This window comes from Pyrus communis, chromosome 14, assembly GCF_041283825.1.
Source record: "Pyrus communis isolate YQ-2024b chromosome 14, ASM4128382v1, whole genome shotgun sequence".
Lineage (NCBI taxonomy): Eukaryota > Viridiplantae > Streptophyta > Magnoliopsida > Rosales > Rosaceae > Pyrus > Pyrus communis.
In genome coordinates this window covers 14,156,095-14,168,067 of record NC_142578.1, presented here as the reverse complement: position 1 = coordinate 14,168,067, position 11,973 = coordinate 14,156,095, and positions in this window count along the sequence as shown.

Here is an 11,973-nt window from a genome sequence, read left to right as displayed (position 1 = left end):
TATGGTTTGATTCAAAACACTTTAAAACACAAATTAAACAGATTCTAAACAATATAGAACAAGAAAGTAAAGGGGGGTTTTGATTTGACGAAAATTGAAATAACAAAACAAAGTATAGAACTAGGCAGATTGTAAAACGAATTTTGAAAACAAGATGATGGATGGATTAGTTAGAGGTCCATTCTCCACACATGACATATTTGTATATGAATCGATTCTCCAATTGCTTTTCATTAACTATGATGCTCAACACCCCAAGTTAACCGTGATGCACTAATTAACCCTCAAATTTTCCTTATGTTATTGAATTGGATGATGCATACGACAATTCAAATCATTCTCCAATAGTTCTCAACATGAATGCATAGAAGAGATACAATGAGAGATCATTATGCTCTATGAAAATTATAAGTGTTGACGAGGCAATTGTAACTATGAATGCATGATACTCTTGCCAAGAATTCAATTAACACGGTTGTGACTAGCAACCTTCACTACTCATGTTTATAAACTTGTGACGATTAGGTGAAACTCGTTTATAAACTAGCATCGAGTTTATGCATGAGGACTAAGTATGCATCCCTAATCAACATACAAAAACAAGTTTTTAATCAACAGATAATTGAATTGCAATCACAACTTAACAAATCACAATTGGAAGAAATCAAATCATATTTCAAACATGTTCATGGCTTCAAACTTTCCCCTAACTAATTAGGGGTTTAGCCACTCATGATTACAGCAAACTTAGAAAGTAATAACAAAGTAAACATTGAAAACAAGAACGAAGTACACCTAAAACGCTCCAATCTACAAGCATGAACCGTTTTAAGCTTCCTTCCTCTCCTAGTTGCTGCGGCACAAGGGTTTTGGTGGGTTTTTGAAGTTATGGATGATGTAGAATGATAGGTTTAAGGTTGGGATGGATGTAGGGGACGGCAAGGGATGTTTTTGGGCAGAAAATATGGAGAATGGTGAAGTATGGATGTGTGAGAGGGAAGGGAAGAATTTCTGGCGTGAATGGTGAATGAATGAATGTTTTGTGGCTGCAACAAGGAGGTTTATTAATAGGATTTCAGGAAATAAAACCCTAGGTTATTTAGGTAATCAGAAATTAAGTCAAAGACTCTAGAAATAGGAAAGAATCCTCCCCCTTGCACGGCAAGGAAGAGGAATGGTCCAAGGAAGTGCACGCCAAGGGTTTTCAGAAATAGGTAAGTGTTTTAATTCCCTAAATCAATTCTAAGAATCAGGAATTAAGTTAAATCCCTTTAGAATAGGTAATTGAAATCAGGAATTAAGGGAAAAAGGCTAAGTCTTGCGGCACAAGGGAGGAAAAGAAAGGGAAAGTGCAAAACTTGCAGATTTTTGGAGAAAAGGAATGTATAGGTTCGGCTAAGGCATTTAAGAAAGGGATTGTGACATAATCTTGTAGATTTTAGGAGAGAAGAGGAAGGTAAGGTGCGGCACATGTCTAGGGCTTCTAGAACATGTGATTTAGGCAACCACATTATATGGAAACTTGCATAATTGGAAACCTTTCAAGAATAGAAACTCCCCATAATGGAAACTAGTTTCCAATTCTTGATTCCTCCTTCTTCCTTCGATTCTAGGCTCACTTGGTCTTCAATTTCGTCCAATGCTTTGGCTCCAAACATAAGCTATCCATCCTTAGCCCAAAAGTGCTCCAAAAGGCTCCAAAATGCACTTCTTTGCTCCTTTAGCCCTTAGAACCTGAAAACATACGAAAATGGCTTAAAAGACTTGAAGAACTAAGAAATAACAACGTAAATGCACAAGAACAAGCTAACTAAGTCGCCTAAATATGCTCCTATCACACCCTTGGACAACAAACAAAGGTTCTTTGCAACTTTGATAGGAGCATATTCATGCGACTTAAATGGCTTGTTCTCGTGCATTTACGTTATGTTTCTTTAGTTATTTTAGTACTTTAAGCTATTTTCGTGTGTTTGTAGGTCCAAAGGGCTAAAGGAGCAAAAAGATGCATTTTGGAGACTTTTGGAGCACTTTTGGGCTAAGGACGGATAGCTTATGCTTGAAGCCAAAGTGTTGGACGAAATTGAAGACCTAATTGGAGCCAAAGTGTTGGAACCTTATTCTCTTTAGTTTTAGGACATTTAAACCTTTCCTAATCCCAATCATGCCATGCATAACACACATCCATTCTAACACATTGTCATTGCACATGCATTTCCTTCATTAGTTAACCCACATGCACTTATCACTTATCATCACCACATATCATATCACTTAATCACTTATCACTTATCATCACCACTTAACCACTTATCATATCATAACCACATATCATATCACTTATCACTTATCACTTAACATATCATCCACCTACTTCACCTACAACATCCACCTACTTCACCTACAACATCCACTTCACCTACAACATCCACCTACTTCACCTACAACATCCACCTACTTCACCTACAAATGACATAGCCATATGTTCCCTCCACTACTCCTATAAATACCCTTGCATTCATTCATTCATGGACATCTCATTTTCATACACAACACACCACAAACACTTCCATTCCTTCTCTTTGCCGTGAGTTCCCTTGTAATCCAAAAACCATCTTTCCATTTCCATCACTCCTCACTCCATTCCACACTTCCATTCCCCCAAACCAACTATCCTTAGACCTTGTGCTACAACAACGAGGAAGAGAAGAGTGCCTAAACGTTCATACAATTCAAGTTTGAGTTGTTGGAATGTTTAGGTGTTTCTTTGATTTCAATGTTTAAATTCAATTCTCTTTGTTTGTACGTATGAGGAATGGAAGAGAAGAGTGCCTAAACGTTCATACAATTCAAGTTTGAGTTGTTGGAATGTTTAGGTATTTCTTTGATTTCAAAGTTATAATAAACTAAACCCCCTTTAGCTAGGGGGTGATTCGAAATATATGTTTATGCTTGCATTTTGATTTGATTAATTCTAATTGCGTTTCATAAGTTGTGGTTCAATTTGTTTAACCGTTTGATTGATAACTTATTTATGAATGTTTATTAAGAATGCGCGCTTAATTTTCATGCATCAATATGACGCTAGAATATAAGTGAGTTTCACCTAATAGTTACGAACTTATATTCACAAGTAGTGGAGGTTGCTTATAAACAATCGCGTTAAATAAATTCTTGGCATAAGTTTCATGCGTAGTCCATAGTAACGAATGCCTCGTCAACACTTAAAGTTTTCATGATGCTTAATGATCTTTGATTGTATCTTTATTGTGCTTTTCACGTAAAGGACTTTTGGAGAATGTAGTGAATTGCGTTGCGCTAACCCATCCAATTCATTAACTTAAGGAAAACTTGACGGTTAATTTAAGCGGACCTAATTAACTTGGGGTGATGAGAATTCATAATTTATTGAAATGTAATTGGAAATCTTTTTATTATGCAAGTGTAACATATGTGGAGATGACCCCCTTAGCTATTCTATCATCCATTCATTCCATTTCATCAATTTCATATTTACATTCTGTCTAGTTTATTTAACTTGTTTCGTTATTTCAATTTTCGTATAAACTTAAATCCCCCTTTACTTTAATGTCAATTTAGTTAGAAATCATTTTAGTTTGTGTTTTTAAAAGCATTTTGAGTCTTTGGTTTGTCTTAGTGTTTTAAAGTTTAGTTTTACATTCTTTGAGTCTAGTTTAGTGTTTTATATTGTGTTTTTACGTTTTTGAGTCAAATCCAAGTGATTAACAATCCCTCCTAATCCCCGGTCCAGAACGATCCCTACTTATACATATACTATAATTTGACGAAAAGAGGGTTTAATTTGTGTGCGTATAAATCACGCATCAAATTTTGGCGCCGTTGCCGGGGATTAGAAAATTTGCTAATCCCTTGGATTGTTTGTTTCTGTATTGTCTTTTAGATTTAGTTTTTTTTTATTTGTGTTTTGTTTGTTAAGAACAAGATGGCACTTGATAATGCTTCTCTTTTGTCACAACTCATGGAAAGGTCCCAAATGCAAAGAGTTGATATATTTAATCTTCAATCAAGGAATAACGTGTTTTCCAATACTTACAATTCGGATTGGAGTGATCATTCAAACTCTATGTGGTGGGAACCTCAAAATGCTCAACAAGGAGGATATTGGCAGCCACCACAACCTCATATTCAATATGCCCAACCAAATTTATGTTCGTCAATAAATTATAATCAAAAGCTTGATGAATTAATTTGTTTGGTGCAGGGCTTACAAAATCAAGACAATGAGGCTCAACAAGAAGGATATTGGCAGCCGTATGAGGAGCTCTATTCAACGCCTATGCAGCCACCACAACCTGCCCAAAGTAATGTAGGTAATTCAAATGATAATGATACGATTTTTCAAATACTTACTACTCTGGAAAAGCAAATTGGGCAGATAGCGGAGTTCGAAGGACAATTTTGCGACCAAGGCGAACTCCCTCATTCAACCATTGCAAATCAGAAGGGAGAATTTGAAACTGCCAAGGAAATCATGTTCAGCAGTGACAAGGAGGTTGGAACGGACCCTCAACCATCAAAATCAAATCACAAGGAAGAGGAATACACCCAACCCACGGAAAGGGTGGAAACACCTTTACCGGAGGCTCCTATTGCTCCTATGCCATCTAATACAGGTATGGTTGTTCCAAATTTCATTATTTTTAACCCTATTCCTTGCAGATTCATGACTTCCAAGGAAGAAGAAGGTGAAAAAGACATCTTGGAAGCCCTTCCAAAGGTGACAAGTAGGGAATGTCATGAATCCATCAAAGAGGACGTTCTTGAAACCACAAAATCCAAAAAAGTTAAATTTGATGACATTGGACAAGTAATAACCATCACTTGCAATCTGGCCAAGTCCAATATCCCTGAAACTTTTAAAGGAGTGGTATTTGTCATTGAGTTCTTGTCGGACAAAACAAGTAAGTATTTTTTTCCAAATTCCATTAGATTTTATACTAACTTGCTATTTTTTTTGAATCAGGCACCTACACTAGAATTCAAACCAATGCCGGTTCACTTCAAGTATCACCTTCCATTCAAGGACCAATTCCATGCCGTTTGATTTTATTTATGTTAATAAAAAATAAAAAAAATAAAAAATAAAATAAAAAAAAAAAAAAAAAAAAAGAGAAAAAAAAAAAAGAAAGATACTAAACATGGAGAAAGGTGGAGCTTCACAAAGGTTGTTTGCGTGAAGTCCCACTACGAGGCGCAGAAGCGGAAGGCGCAGAAGCGGGAGGCATAGAAGCAGGAGGCATCGAAGCGGAAGGCATCGGAGCGGGAGGCATCGGAGCTAGAGCATTCCAGGCCTCAATACTTGGCCAAGCGCTGGATGACCCAGGAAAAAGGTGCCTCTGGAGATAAGACGCAAGCCTTTGACGGTCACTGTGAATTCGACCCTCAGATTCTTGCAGCTCATCAAGCTTCCTCTTCATGCCCGCCGAATAGTTATTTGCAAGCACATGCAAACTTCTATTCTCGTACTTAAGCTGTTTGATTTCCTGCTTAAGACTTTCCACCTCTGCCATCAACGATTCCACTTGGCGGGACCGAGCAAGCAGGCGTAGGCCCATGTTGGACACAGAGCTCGCACACTGAACACTAAGTGCGAGGGACTCTTGAACGGCCAACTCATCGGACCGTCCTGACAGCAGCCTACTATCTTTTGGAGTGAGGAGGTTTTTAGCTACTATTGTAGCTGTTGTGGCGTCCTGCATCACAGAGTCTTCACCTGAAAGAGGACCGTTAGAAGATAAAAAAGAAGGGCGCCATACATTACCTTGACGGGGCGCAACCGGATCGCTGTTGAGATTCAAATCTAAGCTAAGGTTCGATGAGTTTGCCATTTTTTTCAAAAGTGTTCAAAGAGAAGGGGTGGATGGAGTTAAAAATTTCACAAAGGGCCGGAGTCGAGTTTCAGGAATGGGAAATCTTCAGAGTGTGTATGTTGGCGGTGATCGATAGCTCTATAAAATGCCAAGGCGACGCGTCCACCGATTCAAAGAGCCGGATTTTCCGGCGTAAGTTAGGCGACGCTCCCTCGGCTTTTCAGAAAACGCGTTCAACTTTGTCAAAAGATTTCTGACAAAGCTGAAAACACGTGGAGGCCATCATCGCAACTACACGTCTTTAGCCGACAAGCGCAAAGTTCGGCGACGCTTTCTCTGCTTTTCAGAAAACGCGTGCAGCTTTGTCAAAAGGAGCCGCATCTGCACTACCACGTGTCGTTCAGAAAGAGAAGGGGCGTCGTTCAGAAATCGAAGGGGCGCCTGCTCAGAAATCGAAGAGGCGTATTCAAAGATCGAAGAGGCGCCACTATTTCAAAAACCCGGAATTGCGGGATCAAAACGTTTGTCGACAAGGGTAAAAAGTACCACCACTTGATATTATCTCTATATATGTCGACCTTCGTCTTTTATGGCAGGGCAAACCTGAAGAAAATGCCCAACTCTCCCTCACCTCTGAGGGCGCACTCCCAGCAAAGCCTTTCAAAATACTCAATTCTTTCTTCTTCCCCAAAGATGATACCAGATGCCTGGAGTACATATGACCCAGGAGGAAACGGCGGATTGAAGCATGTGCTGATTCATTCACCGCTTCTTCAAAGCAAAGGTATCTCATATCATCAAGGTCAAAAGCAAAAGTATCTCATATCATGCTCTTTCCCTGTCTTTTTCTTTGTCCTTGTTCTTACTCGCATGGCAAAGTAAAAGAAGCAATCAGCCGGCACTTGGAGTCAATCTTCCGATCTGGAGCCAACTGCCTGGAATCTATTCCTGATTGCTTACCTAGCGTTGCTCTCGAGTAGTCATCTTCAACGGTTGATACACTTCCGGAGAAGGGACCACTTCTGCAAAGGAGAGCGAGTAAGGCAAGTGAAAATGATACATTGAAGCATGTGGAGACAAACATAGGCTGAGTTATCCTCCAACCCTTTTCAATACGAATTGGAAAGATTGAACAAAGAAACAGACCAAAAGGGTAAGCTCAGACCTTCGGGGGAGACCAAAAGAACCATCCTGCTGCCCAGTTCAAGAAGTAGCACAAAGGAAAATCAATGATGGGCGGAAACCAGTTCGAGAGTAAGCCTGTGGAATCATCAAGATCAAGCCTCAATGCAATCAACAAAGAGAAGAGGGAATTTACACTCCATAACCAGATTTGCGTCCCTAAACTCTTCTCTTTGTTAATTACATTCTGCCATGTTTAGTATGTTTAGTTGTTGTTTGTGTGTTTACTTATGTTTTGTGTGAATCTATGCTTAAAACATTGAGGACAATGTTTGATTTAAGTGTGGGGGGGGTAACTAATGTTGTTAATGCAAATTCGTGGGATTTTATCACCCATAACTTCAAATGTTGTTCCTTGCTGTTTTAAGGTGTTTTTAAGTTGTTTTAGAGTGTTTTAGTATGTTTTGTTTTTATAACTCCGAAAAGCACATAAAAATTTGAAAAATTGTTTTGAAAAGCCTAAAAAGAGTGTTTTAAGTCGTTTTTGTGAGTTTGTGTCTTAGGGTACCTTCCAACACAATGATAAGGATTTGGTTTGTAATTGCATGACTGTTAAAAAGAGTTATAAACATAGAGAAAAGTTTGATTTACTCTTGGTTTATGCTTAGTTATGGTTATAATGTATGACTTCACATGCAATCATAAAAGAAAAATTCGTTTTTGTAACATGCTTGAAGGAAGGAACTCAAACAAACGCTACAACCCTGTGAGACTCGAGCCATTACCTTCTTTGGAGAGTTATTTTCTGTGATTCTTTGTTTTCTAAAGTTGTTGAATGATCTCATTATTCCTTGCTTGGTTGCTACTTAGAATGCAATTGTATCATGATAGAACTAAATGCTAGAACTTATATCCGTTTCATTCAAAGCATGATATTGAGTTGCATAACATATATCAAGATGAAGTTGTGTAGTTGCCACCATAGCCAAATAGCCTTACTTCCCATATTTTGTATATATTGTAAGTCTTAACACCGTTGAGCCTCGTTTAACCTATTTTCTTTGCTAACCATATCACCCCTTACCTAGCCTAGATTAGGACCATCCGTACCCTTGTTCTTAAAAGATAGTGAGCATGACTTAAATGAATTCCTTTTGAGTACATTTTGCAAGAAAATGAGTATGGGGGAGTAAAAGTTTGTTCTTAAGTTTGTATGTTTTGAGAGTCAAAAGAAAAGAAAAAAAAAAAAAAATTGTGAAAAACATATGAAAAAGAAAAACAGAAAAGAAGAGAAAAGAAAGAAAGAAAAAAAAAAAAAAAAAAGAGCTTGTTCCCCCTTGTTGTTCAAAAGTTGAGTTTTCATTCAAAAGTGAATTCTACGTTAATTCAAATGCTTTGCTCGCTATTTCTTTAAGAACCTTTGTTTTCCATATACCTTCTTTGTTAGCCAAATACCTTTAGCCCCGTTACACCCCTTTGACTTCTATCTTGATCGTTATGTGTTCAATAATGTGGAGTTTGAAATTGATATGAGCTTATGGAATCACTGGTTCTCATTCTAAGTAGTAGCATTCCATTCATGAGATCATATTCATGTCATTATCGTAAATCCAGAAAATGCTTTCCTTGTTATAACATATGTGAGTGTTCGTCTACATGTTTACATCAATCTTCACACATATAACTAGTGTAGGGTGTGTAGTCAGAAAATCTGTGTGAAAAACGAGTGCATATCTTGTAAGGATTTGAGCAATTTCTCTAAGGCATGTTACTACATTCGAAATGTGTTTTAAATGCTTAATTGTGAACTAGTATGTGGTGACTATGATTAAGAATGTACTTAAGTGTAATGATGGCAAAAATCTGTGGGAATGATGATTTTTAACTTGTCATGTGCTTTGGAAATCCCTAAGACGGTTGTTGGAAGGTTTAGGTTGTGTTTTACTTGTTTTGTTTCGTTTGGTTTTGTTTTGTTTTTCTTTCTGTTTTGCTCGAGGACTAGCAAAAGATAAGTGTGGGGGTATTTGATAGGAGCATATTCATGCGACTTAAATGGCTTGTTCTCGTGCATTTACGTTATGTTTCTTTAGTTATTTTAGTACTTTAAGCTATTTTCGTGTGTTTGTAGGTCCAAAGGGCTAAAGGAGCAAAAAGATGCATTTTGGAGACTTTTGGAGCACTTTTGGGCTAAGGACGGATAGCTTATGCTTGAAGCCAAAGTGTTGGACGAAATTGAAGACCTAATTGGAGCCAAAGTGTTGGAACCTTATTCTCTTTAGTTTTAGGACATTTAAACCTTTCCTAATCCCAATCATGCCATGCATAACACACATCCATTCTAACACATTGTCATTGCACATGCATTTCCTTCATTAGTTAACCCACATGCACTTATCACTTATCATCACCACATATCATATCACTTAATCACTTATCACTTATCATCACCACTTAACCACTTATCATATCATAACCACATATCATATCACTTATCACTTATCACTTAACATATCATCCACCTACTTCACCTACAACATCCACCTACTTCACCTACAACATCCACTTCACCTACAACATCCACCTACTTCACCTACAACATCCACCTACTTCACCTACAAATGACATAGCCATATGTTCCCTCCACTACTCCTATAAATACCCTTGCATTCATTCATTCATGGACATCTCATTTTCATACACAACACACCACAAACACTTCCATTCCTTCTCTTTGCCGTGAGTTCCCTTGTAATCCAAAAACCATCTTTCCATTTCCATCACTCCTCACTCCATTCCACACTTCTATTCCCCCAAACCAACTATCCTTAGACCTTGTGCTACAACAACGAGGAAGAGAAGAGTGCCTAAACGTTCATACAATTCAAGTTTGAGTTGTTGGAATGTTTAGGTGTTTCTTTGATTTCAATGTTTAAATTCAATTCTCTTTGTTTGTACGTATGAGGAATGGAAGAGAAGAGTGCCTAAACGTTCATACAATTCAAGTTTGAGTTGTTGGAATGTTTAGGTATTTCTTTGATTTCAAAGTTATAATAAACTAAACCCCCTTTAGCTAGGGGGTGATTCGAAATATATGTTTATGCTTGCATTTTGATTTGATTAATTCTAATTGCGTTTCATAAGTTGTGGTTCAATTTGTTTAACCGTTTGATTGATAACTTATTTATGAATGTTTATTAAGAATGCGCGCTTAATTTTCATGCATCAATATGACGCTAGAATATAAGTGAGTTTCACCTAATAGTTACGAACTTATATTCACAAGTAGTGGAGGTTGCTTATAAACAATCGCGTTAAATAAATTCTTGGCATAAGTTTCATGCGTAGTCCATAGTAACGAATGCCTCGTCAACACTTAAAGTTTTCATGATGCTTAATGATCTTTGATTGTATCTTTATTGTGCTTTTCACGTAAAGGACTTTTGGAGAATGTAGTGAATTGCGTTGCGCTAACCCATCCAATTCATTAACTTAAGGAAAACTTGACGGTTAATTTAAGCGGACCTAATTAACTTGGGGTGATGAGAATTCATAATTTATTGAAATGTAATTGGAAATCTTTTTATTATGCAAGTGTAACATATGTGGAGATGACCCCCTTAGCTATTCTATCATCCATTCATTCCATTTCATCAATTTCATATTTACATTCTGTCTAGTTTATTTAACTTGTTTCGTTATTTCAATTTTCGTATAAACTTAAATCCCCCTTTACTTTAATGTCAATTTAGTTAGAAATCATTTTAGTTTGTGTTTTTAAAAGCATTTTGAGTCTTTGGTTTGTCTTAGTGTTTTAAAGTTTAGTTTTACATTCTTTGAGTCTAGTTTAGTGTTTTATATTGTGTTTTTACGTTTTTGAGTCAAATCCAAGTGATTAACAATCCCTCCTAATCCCCGGTCCAGAACGATCCCTACTTATACATATACTATAATTTGACGAAAAGAGGGTTTAATTTGTGTGCGTATAAATCACGCATCAAACTTTCCCTTCCTTGCCGTGCAAGGAAGGTTGTTTCCCTTTCTTTGTGCAAACTTCCCTATTTTTCATGTGTTAGGACCTTTCCCTTATTCTAATACCTCTTGCTTTGTGCCTTACCTTTCCCTAAGCTTTGTGCCGCACCTTCCCTTGTGTTTCCTGATTTCAATTTCTTATTTCCTAGTTTAATTCACTTTCCTAGTTCTAAAACTTTCCCTAAAGTCCTAATTTCTGATTTCTTGCAAGGAATTGACTTTTCCTTCCTTCTTTTGCACCAATTTTGTTTCTTACCTTAAATTCCCTTTCCTTGCTGTGCAAGGGGTTTAATTCCTAATTCCTTGCAAGGCAAGGACATTCCTTATTTGCTTAAATTCGTGCATCCCCTTTTTCTGAGTTTAATTGGACTTTATAAACTTACCTTTTCTATTTAGACTAGGAAATCTGAGTTATAACTTAATTAGGTATGTTTTTAACTTCCCAAAACACATTTAATCAGCCCTTGGCCGAACCCTAGAGGATCATTCACCACAGAAATTCGTCCATTCACTCACACACACATCCATTTATCCCAAAAACACCATTCTGCTGCCCAGAAATACAACCAGCCGCTCCACCTTCTTCCACCCTTTTTGCCGAGTTCTCCACCACCTTCCAACCATCAAACACTCATCCACACCTAACCTACACCCCTTGCCGTGCCTCTAACCACCCCAAAATCCATTCTTCATCATCAAAACAGCCCATAAATCACCACCATCCAATCTGCCGCAAGCAAGGGAAAGGAGACAGATTCACCCAATTGTTTGGCTCTTCATTCTGAGTTGTTGAACAATTTTAGGTGCATTCTATCTTATATTTCAATGTCTAATTCATGTAATCTTTGTTTTGCTTTGAGAATGATTGGCTAAATTCGTTTTGGCTAAGGGTGTATTCGAAACCATGATTATATATGTGAAATAAGTTGATTACTTCCAGTTATCATTGCATAAGTCGTGAATACAATTTGCT